Source organism: Bos javanicus, chromosome 17 (genome assembly GCF_032452875.1).
Source record: "Bos javanicus breed banteng chromosome 17, ARS-OSU_banteng_1.0, whole genome shotgun sequence".
Classification (NCBI taxonomy): Eukaryota; Metazoa; Chordata; class Mammalia; order Artiodactyla; family Bovidae; genus Bos; species Bos javanicus.
Window position 1 is genome coordinate 12880494 of NC_083884.1, and position 15346 is coordinate 12895839.

Consider the following 15346-nt stretch of genomic DNA (forward strand, 5'->3'; position numbering starts at 1 on the left):
CCCTCCGTCATCGGCTCTGCTCTCTCTCTCTCTCTGTCCTCAAACTGTGCCAAGACTGTAAGATTTTCCTGATGACGGGGCATGTTCTGCATCTGGATTCCATGGTCATAACAACCAGAAGTTTCCTGTCCTCTTTGGTTGAACTGATTATGCTATAGAGCTGGGTAGCAACAGCAGCAATTGGGAGGTAAGCGCTACTATTTAAAATACAGTGCTCCCTCACCTGAGATTTCTGGGTGCCTGGGAGGGAGGGAAAAGAGAAACTATATTCATTCCGTGCTAACACTATGCTGCATGCTTTACTCGTATAATTCTGATTTACCTTGACAGTGACCCTGTGAAATTGCAGGCCTTAATATCCTGTTCTGCAAATGAAACTGTGGGCCTGTAGATATTGGGAGGGTCTAGTAGGAGGCTGGGTGTGATTTGAATGAGACTTCTGGTGCCAAGGCTTGTGCCCTTTCTGTTTTGCCATGCTGCTTCATGTTCTAGAAATGCTGTGGTTTTTTGGTTAGGCAAAACATGTTGTGGCCTCATTTTATCAACTGGGTAAATTCTTTTTTATTTTTTAATTTTAATTTTTTTGACTGCTTGGGCTCTTCATTGCAAGGTACAAGGGCTTTCTCTAGTTGTGGCGTGGGATTTGTCGCCCTTCAGCACGTGGAATCTTAGTTCCCTGACCAGGGATGGATCCTGCGTCTCCTGGATGGGAAGGTGGGTTCTTAACCACTGAGCCACCAGGGGAGTCCCATCAGTTGGGTAAACTCTTGAAGTTGCATATACATTATATACTTAAGAGAAGGAGAACCTGTAGTTTTCTAGTTTAATGTTGTCTGTGCTTGGCAGCTGACACAAACTTTGCCATTTCTGCAGGAGCCCAGGGCCGGCAAGAGGGAGCAGGTGTTATTGTTCCACTTTACAGATGAGGGATCTGAATAATGGGGGGCAGAGTGTTCAAATCTGTCTGGTTCATCTCTGTGGTCCTAACACCCAGTCAAAGGTTTGGTATTTAGTAGACTCTCCAGTTTTTTGTTAAATAAACACCAGGAATTATAGTGGGAACCTGTAAGTACCAAATTCAGCCTGGAAGCTGGGTCTCTGGATCTGAGCTCACTGCCCTGTCCAGCGCTAAACCATCCTCCTTTTCCAGAGCCCTAAGCAGAGAGATGCCAGTGTGAACTCTTCATCAGTGTGCGTGGGGTTTGCACGCATATGATATGGCTATCTGGTGGATTTCCACAAATCTAAGTAAGCACATGTGGCCTCTTAGAATAAGATCTCTTGTTTTTAACTTCAGCATAGGATTTTAAATCATTTCCTCTCTATCTGACACTTCCCAGTACGATTGGAAAAGGACCGATTATCCAATAATGGATTCATGGAGGATGAGCACTAGGGTGATCCCTGAGATCATCTAATACAGTGTTTTTTAAACTCAAAAGAAAGGAGTTCCCTGCTGTTCCAGTGGCTAAGACTCCAAGCTCCCAGTTCAGGGGGCCCAGGTTCCATCCCAAGTCAGGGAACTAGATCCCACATGCTGCAATTAAGGCTTTTCCTGTCATGATTAAAGATCCCGAATGCCACAACAAAGATCAAAGATCCTGAGTGCTCAGCTAAGACCCCCTGCTCAGCCAAACAGATAAATGAATACATATTTTTTTAAAAAATTAGTGGAACTGCTGTCTTTAAAGAGAGTGCCTCTGTATAGACGAGGAAAAAGCAGGGCTGCAGGTTAGCTGTGCTAAGGTGGGAGGTAAATGGATCCACAAAACCAAGCCCTTCCCTGGAGACCTAGGGTTTTTTGAGAGTGTGGTTTATAAATCACGGATCTACTCTAATCCCTCTTACAGATGAAGAAACTGAGGCACCAAGGTGCTTAGTGACTCACAGATATGGCTAGATTAAGAAGATGGTGATGAAACTTGTGGCCATCTCTCCAAATTTCCAATATTGTTTTAAATGCCATTCTGCTTTGATGATAAAAAAAAATATCTATTCTTTAGAACACGGGTCAGCAAACTATGGCCTGTTTCTTTGCAGCCCCTTGAGCTGAGAATGGATTTTGTATTTTAAAGCATTTGTTTTAAAAAAATAAGCAATGGTAACAGCCACAACAAAGAACAGGGGACAGAGAACGTATGTGCACCACGAAGCCTAAAATATTTACTGCCTGACTGTTCACAGAAAAAGACTGCCGACCCTGCTTTACAGGATTCACTACTGTTGACGTTAGTGTGGAAATACCAAAAGAATTTGACTTTCTCTAAGTAGCTTCAAACCATGTAGATTGAAAACAAAGCCTGAGCAGTTGAGAATATTTATATCAAAAAGCTTTTCCAATGAAAGCTTTAAATGGCCCTATAGCTTTTCATGAAAAGTGAAAGTGTGTTAGTTGCTCAATTGTGTCCGGCTCTTTGGGACCTTATGGACTGTAGCCCGATAGGCTCCTCTGCCCATGGGATTCTCCAGTCAAGAGTACTGGAGTGGGTTACCATGCCCTCCTCCAGGGGATCTTCCCAACCTGGGGATCTGACCCGGGTGTCCTGCATTGCAGGCAGATTCTTTACTGTCTGAGCCACTGGGGAAGCCCCACAGTTTTTCATCCTCCTTTTCAAATACTAGTTGTTGGAGGATCAGCTGGGTAGCTAAGTTCTTATAACATGTGGGAGAATATTGCAGCTAGAGGGCTGCAGAGAGTTATAGGACCTATAAGATGAAAAAGAAGTGGCGTGGTTATTCAAATAGAGAAGTAGGGCATTTTACAGACTCCCAAAAGGTTAACAGGAGGAACTGACATACGAATAGTGTGAGAGGTCACTCCCGGGAAATGGCCAGGGTCACTTTGGAGCCAGACATCTGCATGACAGAGGGATTTTTTTGTTGTTGAACATTTACCTTGGGGTTGAACCTTCATCTGCAGCAACAGTAGACATGTTCCCTGACCTCAGCCTTACTACTTAATGTGTTTCCAGAAGGATCCAGCTTTGTTGGGAAGTGGAATGAATGTTTTCTCCTCTGGAGCATTGCTCCTGGAGACGGAGAACAAGAAAACAGCCCCAGGTTTCTTTCAGGTGAAAGACTTAGCAAAGCTTTCTTAGTGAAACCCCAAGTGGGCATGCCTGAAGAAAGCCCAGGAAGAGAGGAGATCATCCCTGAAATTCTTTTTTTTTTTTTTGGCTGTGCTGGGTCTTCATTGTCAGTGAACCTCCAAAGGTCAGCAACTTCTTGGGACAGAATTAAGAACAAGGAACTGGTTAGTGTAATCAAAGTTGATTAGAGATATAAGGCATGTCCATTGCCTTCTTTTTAAATTAATATTAATTTATTTTTGTTGACTGACTTGGAAAGAAGTGCTAAACATATTACTAGGTAAAAGAGAAGATTCCAAAACTGTATATACAATAGGATCCAGTTTTAATGAACTTTTTTTGGGCTGTGCTAGGTCTTCGTTGCTTCGTGCAGGCTTTCTCTAGTTGCATCGAGCAGGGGCTACTCTCTAGTCGCGGGGTACGAGCTTCTCATTGCAGTGGCAGTGGCTTCTCTCGTTGCAGAGCTCAGGCTCAATAGTTGTGGCGAATGGGCTTAGTTGCTCCATGGCATGTGGGATCTTCCCAGACCAGGGATCGAACCCTCTGCTCTGGCGGGTGAACTCTTCACCTTTGGACCACCAGGGAAGTCCCCCCTGAAATTCTGAAAAGAGAATGAAGTGGACAAAACCAGTGGACTCCAAGTTGTTCAGGGGCTGTTGATCTGACTCCAGGGTGCTGTGGCCCTTGGAATTGCCCTTGCTTGCTGGTTTCGTGTGGTTTTTGTTGTATCCACTGTCTTTTGGCCTGCTATCATTGACTTTGTTTGTATGTGCCAGAAGGTGAGCAGAGAAAGGAGACAGCAAATAAGTGAACATTTGACCACTAGAAAGCAGCTCTGGCACAAAGCCTGGTCCGAGTAAAGGTTAAAATAGTTGACCTAAATCAGTGTTTAACGTTGACTTTGAATTAGGGTTGTCCTTGTAAGTGGTGTTCTTTGGTGTCATGGATTCTTGTGCATAACCCAAAGAAATATTCTCACACCGCAGCACCATCGACTTCTGCGAGCATGTAGGGGGTTGGGCGCGGCTTCCTCTGCAGCTTTTGTTTTATATGCATTTAATCACTAAATAAAAAGCAATTTCCTCTCCCTTGCTAAATTCTCTTATCCCCTAAGGTTCGTTTCCTTCTGGATATAGGTGTATTTTTAGTCAATAAAGGACTTACTGTGTGAACCTTTCTGTTGGCAGGCAGAACGATTATGACCGTGATATGTTTCATACCAAGGTGGGTTGTCAACACTTGGTAAATGTATCCAGAAAGAAATGTACCATTTTATGTATAAGCTAAGATCCTACTAAGTAGCCATTTTTCTTTCCATAGAGGGCTGTTCTTAGACTGCTGAGTGCATTACTATGTTATTACGGCTTTTTGTTGTTGTTGTTAAGTTCTTTCTTGATCTATTAATAATTTCCTGGTGATTTCAGCAGTTTGATAATTTATCGCTCATCTTAGAACAGGTATTGGTAATGTTGGGATGAAAACATTTATACAAGAGGAAATAAAAGTCAAGGAAGCAGATAATCGACCGATTTATCAGCCTTAGCAGACAATTTTTCTGATAATGCCATGGTAGCCATGGTAAATTTACTTCTGATTGCTTGAGGGGACAGATTCTATATGCTTTTTGTAACACGGAGGTGCCTGAAAGGGTGAAGCAGCAAGGAATCAATCCGTGGGCTAACCAGAACTATTTTGGTCTCTCGATTGGGCAGTGAATTCATGCTATATTTGCAACTATCCCTTTCTTATTAATTGGCCACAACATATGTGGTGATGAGTACACATATATACATATGTGTATGCGAGCTAAGTCACTTCAGTCATGTCCGACTCTGCGACACCACGGACTGTAGCCCGTCAGGCTGCTCTGTCCATGGGATTCTCCAGGCAATATTACTGGAGTGGGTTGCCATGCTCTCTCCAGGGGATCTTCCCAACCCAGGGAATGAACTCGAATCTCTTATGTCTCCTGCACTGGCACATCGGCAGGTGGGTTCTTTACCAATAGTGCCGCCTGGGAAGTCCACATATATATACACACACATATATTTATTTGGAGATTTCTAAGTTACTGTAGTAATAGAAGACTTCTCTTGATTAATGCCTTTCTCAAAATCTCTCATTTGACAGAAATTTGGCTAAAGTTTAGAGAGAGTCAAAAATAGCTTATTGGTCTGTTTATAGTCTCTAGCCTCAGGGGACTTCACACTGAGTGGTGAGGGGGCTGGTTCTGTACAATAAACCTAGCTTATAAAAAACTACAGTACCAACCGAGTCTTCAGTTTAGAATTCAGAGGTGAAACCCCAGAAAAAAGTCTCAGGCATTTCAGGCCTTCTTCCTTCCAACTTAAATATATTCATTCATTTTCTAGAGCTGCCGTTACAAAGTACTACCAATTGAACGGCTTCAATGACGGGAAAAATTTTTGTAGTTATTCTTAATCAGTAAGATCATGTAACAAGTATATGTACTGTCAGTCAGTCCAGCTGCTCAGTCGTGTCCAACTCTTTGTGACCCCGTGGACTGCAGCATGCCAGGCTTCCCTGTCTATCACCAACTCCCAGAGCTTGCTCAAACTCATGTCCATCGAGTCAGTGATGCCATCCAACCATCTCATCCTCTGTTGTCCTCTTCTCCTCCTGCCTTCAATTTTTCCCAGCATCTGGGTCTTTTTTTAACACAAAACAAATAGATATTGTATTCCCATGATTCAAAAGAAGGTCAAAAAAGAAATGTATTGTCTCACTGTTCTGGAGGCCAAAAGTTCAAGATCAAGGTGAAGGTGGTGGCAGCTCCATGCTTCTTCCAAAGAGGCTAAGAAAGGGTGTGTTGTGGGCCTCTCTCCCAGCTTCTGGTAGCTCCTTGACCTGTGGCTGTACACCTATGGTCTTCACATGGCTTGTCTGTCAGTGTGCAAATCTCCCCTTTTTATTAGGGCACCAGTCATATTGGGTTAGGGCCCACCCTAATGACCTCATCTCAACTTGATCACCTACAAAGATCCTATTTCCAAAATCAGTCACTTTCACGGGTATTGTGAATTGGACATTAGCATCTTTATGGGGGATGCAGTTCCGCCTATGGGGCTTCCCAGGTGGCTCAGTGCTAAAGAATCCACCTGTCAGTGCTGGAGCTGTGTGTTCATTCCCTGGGTCGGGAAGATCCCCTGAAGAAAGAAACGGAAACACATTCCAGTATTCTTGCCTGCAGAATCCCATGGGTGGAGGAGCCTGGTGGGCTACAGGCCATGGGGTCGCAAAAGATTCCCACGTGACTTAGTGACTACACAACAACAACAATTCGACCTACAACACTCGGCTCTCACCCTTAGTTTGCACAGAATTTTAATAAGCCTGGTGATTGTTGTTTCAGTTATGGCAGACAAAAAGCCTCAAATTTAGAAGGAAAGTGCTCTGCATAGGCATAATAGAGAAAGAATTCGTAAGAACTGTGAAAATAGGAATAATGACTTAAAATACCATTGCTTGGAGCTATTTGATATGGGGGCAAGCCGCTGCAAAGGCTCAGTAGTTTCTGAGACACTTCTCAGAAAATAATAATCATGTTACAAACATAAAATCATGTTTCACACATCATGTTGGAGTATGTATGCATTTTTAAATCTCAACTGTGTGAAAGTACTTTGGTACTTTTTGGTTACCTGAAATATTACTTTTTTGACCTGAAATATTACTTTTTTGTCAAGTTTTTCATATTCTAAAGGTTTGAGTTTAAACCTTACTTTGTCACTAAGTGTGAATATTAAGTAAGCCTTTTGTAACCTTGGTTTCCTGGTCTGTAAATTGAAAGGAGTACAGTCTCCCGCCTAAAATTATTGAGAGGATCAAATTTGCTGGTGATTATTTAAACACCAAATATAGAACCAGGTGTATTTCTGATGCTTTATAGATGATTGTTCGCTTATTCAGTAAATGTTTGTTGGAAACCTGTCATGTTCCAGGCCTCTTTCTAGGATTCACTCATTCATTTACTCATTGATGATCACTTAGTGATGTAGTAGTTGAAGCATTGACCTCTGTATTGGGTCATCTGAGCTCAAAGATCACCAGCCCTCTCTAAGCCTCTGCCTAGAAGCTAGACATAGGAACTAGCTCTCCAAGGCTTTTCTTCTTTAAAATAATTCCTATAGCAAAATTCAGCTTCAACAAATAGAGCTGTAGTTTTCAATATCCCCCAGATCCATTGGATCAGCCTGGCAAGTACCCTCTGGGCATTCGCTTTGCTCTCTGAAGATGGGGCACTAGGCTGCGTGCTGTCTGTTTTCTGATGATAGTAACAATGCCAGCCACTCCTTACTGAGCTCTTGACATTGTACTACATGCTTTTCATACATTCTCGTTCCTCTCGTTAGGGAACATGTTTCTCCAAAGAAGATGGGTATCCAGAGAGACATGGTGCACTTTCCAGGAGAATAATGTTCTTGGATGTTTGTGAGAAACGCCCCTATATTGTTAAGTAAGGACAAGCTCATCTATAGTATAGAGTGCAGAATTCACTTGAAATGTTAAGCTAAAACTCAAAGATATTTGAGACTTCCTAGAGGGCTTCAGCTTCAGTTACTCATTCCCCTAGACTGCTGTTGTCTTTTGTTGGCCAGCAAGGAGGTTCTGGTGGAAACACTTGCAAAGCAGGCTCTTTTCCCTGTTCTGTGTTTAATCACATGAGAAAAATAGAATTGTCATTTGTAATTTTGAATACCGTTCTCATTTCCAGTACTGACAAGGGCCACCATTCTGATTGTTAAGCCCATTTTTTCTTTCTTATTCATACATGTGATAAATATATGAGCACCTGATTAGACAAATATATGAGCACCTGATTAGAGTACCATTCTAAATATTGAGGATACAGCGGCAAGCAGAACAAAATCGTCTCTCTCAGGGGGCTTCTACTCTAATAAACAATCATATTTGAGGGGAGACCTCAGGAAGTAAGGAAATCAGTCATGTTGCTCTTTGCGGGGAGAAAGATTTCAGGCAAAGGGAATAGCAAGTGCAAAGGCCCTGAGGTAGGAGATGAGGTCAGAGGGATGCAGATTACGTAGGGCCTTTAGGTCAAGGTAAAAGTTTTGGATTTTATTCTGAGAAGCCTGAGAAGCCATCGTGGAGGCTTTAGGGATGAAGCAGTGGAATTAGGGCCTTCCCAGGTGGTGCTAACGGTAAAGAATCCAATCTCTGGGTCAGGAAGATCTCCCATGGAGGAGGGCACAGCAACCCAACCCACTCCAGTTTTCTTGCCTGGAGAATCCCATGGACAGAGGAGCCTGGTGGGCTATGGTCCATAGGGTTGCAAAGAGTCAGATATGACCGAAGTGACTTAGCATGCACAGTGGAATTGGACATAATATTTTTAAAAGCTTACTCTGGCTACTGGTTAAGAATATAGGGGGGAGGGGGCAAGAATTGGAGGTAAGTCAACCAGTCAAAAGGCTACTGCCATAGTCTAGGCCAGGGGTATAGTGCAGTATATGAGGGTGGGAGTGGTGGAAATGTTGAAAAGTGGCAAGATTTGGAATGTATGTTGAAAGCAGAACCAACAGAATCCACAAATTAATTAGATGAGGGGTGTGAGAGAAAGAAGCTAGTGGAGACTGGCCGTGGCATTTTGGTCCAAGCAATTGTAGGGGTGGAGGAGTTGCCATTCGTGTGGAGATGGGCAGTTTGATGGGGGAGCTTGTGTTGTTCCTGGGTTCCTGGAGGACCTGGCAACTTTCTATGAGAATATTGAAACTGGCTTAGATACTGTTGGGAGCTCTCTTTGAAGAGGAGGAGCAATGTGTTAATGTGTGTTACCTTTGTTTTCTTCGTGGACACTTTCAACAGAAATCTGCAAACACTGCTGTGTGCAAAATGGTCATCTTGACCCAGGAAGACAGCCCTGCTATCTCAGTCTGCAGACTCTTATCCTCTCCAGACTTCCACACATTTCCCACTGCCCTCATGGCACCTTTTCCTCAGCTGGACTGGTGACAGGGATCTGGCTGTCTTCTCCACTCTGGCAGTTTGAAATAACTAGCAGTTCTTACATTTTCTTCCTGGCCATGCTGATAAGGGATGGGTGCCCCTGGGCATCAGGTTCAATAACCGTGGTCTCTGCGGCTTGGTCCTGCGGAGCTGATTGCGGGCGTGTCATTTAGACTGTGGACTTGTAGGCCTGGAGCTCTGAGAGGTGCCTTCACTGAGGGCAGAACCAGTGTGGGGGATGTGCTGAGGCTTTCAGGCTACAAAAGGACGATCGAAAAATTGGCAAGTAAACCAGCCTAAATGAGGATATGTTTTATGCTCAGGATCATAAAATCGGTTCAGAACAACCTGATGCGCAGCACGCTAAACCTTCATTAAGCATTACTGAGGTCATTGCTTTTGTCTTCCGGGTGCGTCTTCCCTTTTCTTCTGTGACCCACGTGGAGCCAGTTGTAGAGCCCGCCCCTTGGCTTCAGCGATAGGTCCAGGGAGTGGCACATGACCTCCAGCAGCCAATCAGAGGGGGAAAGAACTTTCTCCTGTGATACATACGTCATTGAGCGTGAACTCCAGAACCTGTGCGCCAGGTTTTTTGCCCCCTGGGAAAGCTGGCCTGGAGGAGGGCATGACAACCCACTCCAGTACTCTTGCCTGGAGAATCCGCATAGACGGAGGGGCCTGGATGGCTGCAGTCCACGGGGTCACAGAGTCCGACATGACTGAGTGACTAAGCACAGCACAGCAAAGGTGACCTGAGAGGAGGCTAACCTCCCAGAAGAGACTAGACACAAATGAGAGGGAGCCCTGATGGTGCTTTGGACACCCTCTCTGGCGCTAGCGACATGCATCCCTTTCCATGTTTGATAGAGGGACTGAGAACGTGACCCGAGAACGTTCACGCATGCGGTCTTCGTCACTGACAACCACAGGAGCCCAACTACCCCTGCTTTGGTCAGCGCTTGCCTCATTGTCCTACTTCAGGCATGTATAACCTAATGGTTTTTTGATTTCAAAAGGAATGAGTTGAGTAACGTAGTTGGTCAATCTGCCCTTAACCAGTCAATAGATGGGGTGTTTTTAAAATGTGAAGAGTGGAGAATCTGAAAACATTTTCTTTAAGTGAATCTATCTAACAAGGTCACCAGAATATTAGCTTACTCCACAACTGGGCTATTTCCCGTTTGATAGTTTGCAGAGGAGGGAGCCCTCTTATAAGTGAATTTCCAGTGTCATCTATTGAAATCTTCTGCGTCCTCCACGGTCCATTTCCAAAGCCACCTGCATGATTGGAATGAATGATTTGCTCTCTTAGGCACACAGGACTCTGTGTGCTTCATAGGCTTGTGCAATTCTTGCTCCCCTGTTAATTATAAACTGTTGGCCTAGACGTTGTTACTGTCTCTGAGGCTCTCTGTTGCAGAGAGCAGTTCCCTGAATATGTTAATAGTAAATGCTCAGTAAATGTTGAATTAAATCCATTATCAGCATTGGTTTTACTAATAGCTTTTGTACACTGTTGTGTAAACTTTACAAACTGCTTTCGTGTACAATTGCAAGGAAAAATCTATTGTATGTTTTAAGGTGGATATTCCTGGTATAACTAACTGATAATACTGATAGTGGCCTGTTTAGCTATGGATGCATATTAGGTGGAAATGGAAAACATGCAATATTTTTAGATGCAAATAAACCGGAAAGTTAGGGATCAGGTGAATACACATGTGGTCACAAGAAGAGGGTGTTGGCTGCCAGAGGACTGACCATGAGTCAGCTCCATCCAGGTGAGTCCTAAGAACCTAATCCTGATGCTCTTCAATAACTGCCGATGAGATTCGTGTGTATTGACTGGTGGCAATGGTTTGTGGGTAGATTAAGAACTGAGGCTTTTAGGCTTCCGTCTCTACTAGCTTTAACCTCAGCCAAAAGGCATGAAAATTAATAGGTGCCTCCTTATATTTTTTTCTCTCTCTCCTCCTGATCTTTCTGAACAAGGACCTTTTGAGCTGAATATCGGTCCAATTAAATGCACCTGATTAAAACTGTCAAACCAAAAATGAAGTGAGCTGGAAAAAAAATGCAGCAAGAGTGGTAGATCTCAAATTACTCAGTTTCTCTGCTTGAGAACTGAATTGTAAATAAATGTGTTAGGTAGTGAAATTTTGTTTTGTTTTCCCCAAAGGAGAAATATTTGCAACATGGAAACAAAATATATTCAGCGTGTTTTCATTCTGTAATTGCGCTGCTTCTATTCTTAATTCTTTCTGAGTTTCTGATTTAAAGGGAAAAACACGGAAACAGACTGTTGTGTAAAATTGACAGGAATGAGTGTGAACCTGGCTGTCAGAGACATAGGTTGCGGTAAAATTAGCAATGGAAATAGCTTCCTATTCTAGAGGTTAAAAATAATGCATCTAGAAGGGAGTTATTTACATTGGCCATTCAGAGGCTTCCCCTGGAGACTTAGTTAGAAAAACTGTGAAATCCATGGTGGATGCTGGATGCGCAGACAGCATTTCCGGGAGCCTCACAGCTCTGGGAGGGAGAGGGGTGGGGATGGGTGAAGGGGCTGGGGATGGGGGTGAGTTCTCAAATTGTGAAAGAAGGTCAAAAGACAAGCCTCGTTTGTTCTAAAGTTTGCGATGTCCAACAAATTAATTCCTTAGATGGAGGGAATGCTATTTGAGCATCCCAGTGACAGAAGCCTTTCTCATCCTGCAGCCTGAAAGGTGCTGGGGGCAGAGGTGGCCCACAGACCTTGCTGAAGGGGAGCTCCCCAAAACTGGACCAAGGAACACCTCTTGGATGAGACGGAATGTGAAAATAAACAGCAGCCCAGCAGAAGGGAAACCAAATTAATTTATGCGTGGGAGAAAATCCTTGTTGCTGCTCTTTTATGAAGTGAAAGCACATTTGTTGGAGACTTTCAGGGTTTTTCTCTCACCCTCTGTGGGTCCCAGCTTCTCTTGTGTTCATTTCTCTGAGTGCATACCCCAGCGTTTACTTGACCTCAGGTGATAACACAATAGTTTCAGAGATGTTTCTCCTCGGGTTTCTGGTCAGACTCCTTCGAGGCCATGCACTACGATTATTTGCTGGTTTATTATTTAAATAACCATGATTGCAGTAGCAGCATCTTCAGAAAAGCGATTAATGGAATATTATGAATTTAAAAGGGCTTCCCTGGTGGCTCAGTGGTAAAGAATCCACATGCCAATGCAAGAGACCCAAGTTCCATCCCTGAATCTGGAAGATTCCCACGGAGAAGGAAATAGCAACCCACTCCAGTATTCTTGCCTGGGAAATCTCATGGACAGAGAGAGGCCTGGTGGGCTACAGTCTATGGGGTCTCTAAAGAGTTGGACATGGCTTAGCGTCTAAACAACAACAACAAAATGAGTTTAAAAAGTACTCTTTAGGTATTTGAGTTTTCTTGCAGTACAAAAAGAGTGTATGTATCTCAGTGAGTGTATCTACAAAGCACAGAGCAGTAGATGGTTAAGAATATCTGGGTATTTTAGAGGACTTAAATTGGTCTGTTTAAGAAATGCTTTGTTTGCATGTTCTGGGCTTGTGTTTTGGTGAGGTTGAGGAGGTTGCTTTAAACGTAGTTATCAGCTGTTTGTATCACTCTGGAACATTTGGATCTCCTTATCACTGTTTGATGGGCTTAGAGCCTGAATTGACAACTTCTTTAGTTTTTGACCCACTCACCAGCTTCAGCACGTCTGGAGGGGGTGAATTTTCTTCTCACATCTGGAGTGGGCAGGAAATTAAACTTTGCCTTTGGGGCTTTGCCAGAAGATGTGCCAATTTTTTTAGGCACTTGAATCCATTTTTGAGAACAGCAACAAAGAAGAGGCAGAGAGGGGATGTAGAAATTATAAAAATAACAGGTACTTAGCTCTTACTGGTTTATCTGAAAATAAGAGTGAATGGTATCTTTATCAATGAGAATTCACTTGCTGATTTCTCTTTCCAGAGGGTGGAAGGACAGCTGCTCAGATTTTCTAGAAGATGCTGCTCAGAGGGCATCTGGCAGGGGCTTTGAAAAGGATCATTGGGCCAGATGTTAAGAGATTTGGGCTTTGGGTTCCAGTGTTAGCAGTAAGTTAGCTCTGTGTGTGCCTTAGATCCACCGTAACCTTAAGAATATTTAATAGTCTCAGTAAAATGACAAGACTGTACACGGATGTGGTTGTGATTCTTTGTGGTTCTCAAAACCCTGATTTTACGTACCTTGTTAATTGCTCCAGACTGCAAGGAATGACAACCCATTCCAGTATTCTTGCCTGGAGTATCCCATGGCCAAAGGGCCTGGTGGGCCTTTGGACACGACTGAAGCAACTTAGCATGCACGCAAGGTTCTACACCAATCTTGACTATGGAGAGCTACTCTAGTTTGACAAAAGCATAATTTACAAAAAGGAACATAAAATCAACCCTGTTGTTGAAATTGATGTTGGCTGCTTGGTGGTTGGTAAAGAGCATCTCTTCGAGAAGCCATTGGTGAGATGAGTGGTTCTGGGTCCCGCCGGTTTCAGGAAAGATGACAAATGTCGAAATCAGATGGGAAGAAGGAAATGTGGCAAATCACCAGGAGCCAGACTGTTTTTAACAGAGAAAACTCAATTTTGCCTGCTTTTCTCCAGCAAATCCCATTTGATATTTTATATTTTCGTGATAACTTAATAAGGAATCTCAGGAAGGAGTTGCAGAACTGTAACTTAGTGAAAGAGAATTTGTCATTTGTGACATTTCTTCTCTAAAGAGCATGGGAAGATCGATGTATTAGCTTGTAGTTTGGGCATTACTATTTCCAGCTATTTCTATTCAGGAAAGAAACAGCATGATATATGTAGCAAAACTTGGCACAGTGGGGAATTTTGGCTCCATCTCTAAAGCATCATTGAACTCTCTAGGGACCAGGCATTGTGAAGGCATATGTGGAATCTGTACATAGTAAGCCACCATCCCTACCTTTCAGGAACCCTGTCACTTCATTTTTTAGAAGATAAGTCCATAGTAGACTCAATATTTTGAAAATGGGAATGTTGGGTCTGCATTCAAAATACGTACAGAACCTGCCTGCTTCTCCCCGCGATCGGCCTCCCTGTTCCCACCTTGCACCTGCATTCTCTTTTCCACAGGCAGCCAGAACAGACCTTGGAAAACATAAGTCATGTCATGTCACTGCCCCGCCGCTGCCCCTCCAGTGGTTCCCAGTCACTCCAATTGCAAAAGATGAGAAACTCATTCGGTAGTTTACAGCATCCTTCTGATAGGCTCGGCCTCCCTCCTTTAAATCTCTCTCTTTCTCGTTATTTCTCTGACTTTCCTTCTGCTCTGACACTCACTGGCTTCCTTGATGGTCCATGCATGTACCAGGCAAGTTCTCACATCAGGGCATTTATATTTATATCAGACCCTCCTCTGCCTGGGCCCCCTCCCTCAGAGATGGCTGCATGACCGACTGCTGATGTCTTTCAAGTCTTTGCACAGATGTCACCACCTCAGTGAAGCCTCACCCTAAGTGTGACTGTTGAACATGACAACTTATCTCCTACCCATTACCCCCATCCTCTGTGTCCTGCTCTGTATGTTTCTCCATTACACTTACCACTCTCTGGTTTTCTCTAGGATTTACTCATTTATTCATTTTGTTTAACATCTGTTTTCCTCACCGGAATATAAGCTCTAAGAAGGCAGGATCTTCATTTTGTTCAACGTTGTTCAGTCTTGAATGCCTGCCATGTGGCAGGCACTCCCTCCTTAGCTGTTGAATAAATGAGTGAATGAATGAGAAAGAGAAATTAATTCTGACATTGAGTTCTAGGGAGAATAACGAGGAGGAATCCTTTGACCTGGGGGTTGAAGGATGGGCAGTATTGGACAGTCAGGCCTTCTGGGGGAAGACATCGCAGGTTGAAGGAATATTTTGTGCAAAGGCAGAGAAGTGGCAGAGCCCACTTGTGCTCCTGGAAAGGCTAAGAGTCCCAGCTGACTGGTGCCGGGGTCCAGTGAGAGCAGTGAGGGTGGACAGATAAACTCATGGATAGAAAATAAGGAAAGGGGACTCTTGGTGCAGTGAGGGAACAAGTGACTCATCACTGCCTATGTTGAGAGGGCTGGCAAGTTGAGGGTTGGGATCTCAGACAAGCAGTTTGCACTGTCCCTTTAAGAAGTCAGGGAGAGATTGTCCCTTTAAGAAACCAGGAATGTGAATAGTGTTTGGTAGTGAGGTCTCATTTTTGTATAGTACTCTACTGTTTTTT

The 15346-nt window shown here is 43.6% G+C and overlaps 1 protein-coding gene across 6 annotated transcripts in view; it reads left to right on the forward strand.

The window, feature by feature from the left end:
• Positions 1-15346, forward strand: part of ZNF827 (zinc finger protein 827) — a 190811-nt gene that overhangs the window by 20863 nt on the left and 154602 nt on the right. The window lies entirely within an intron of this gene.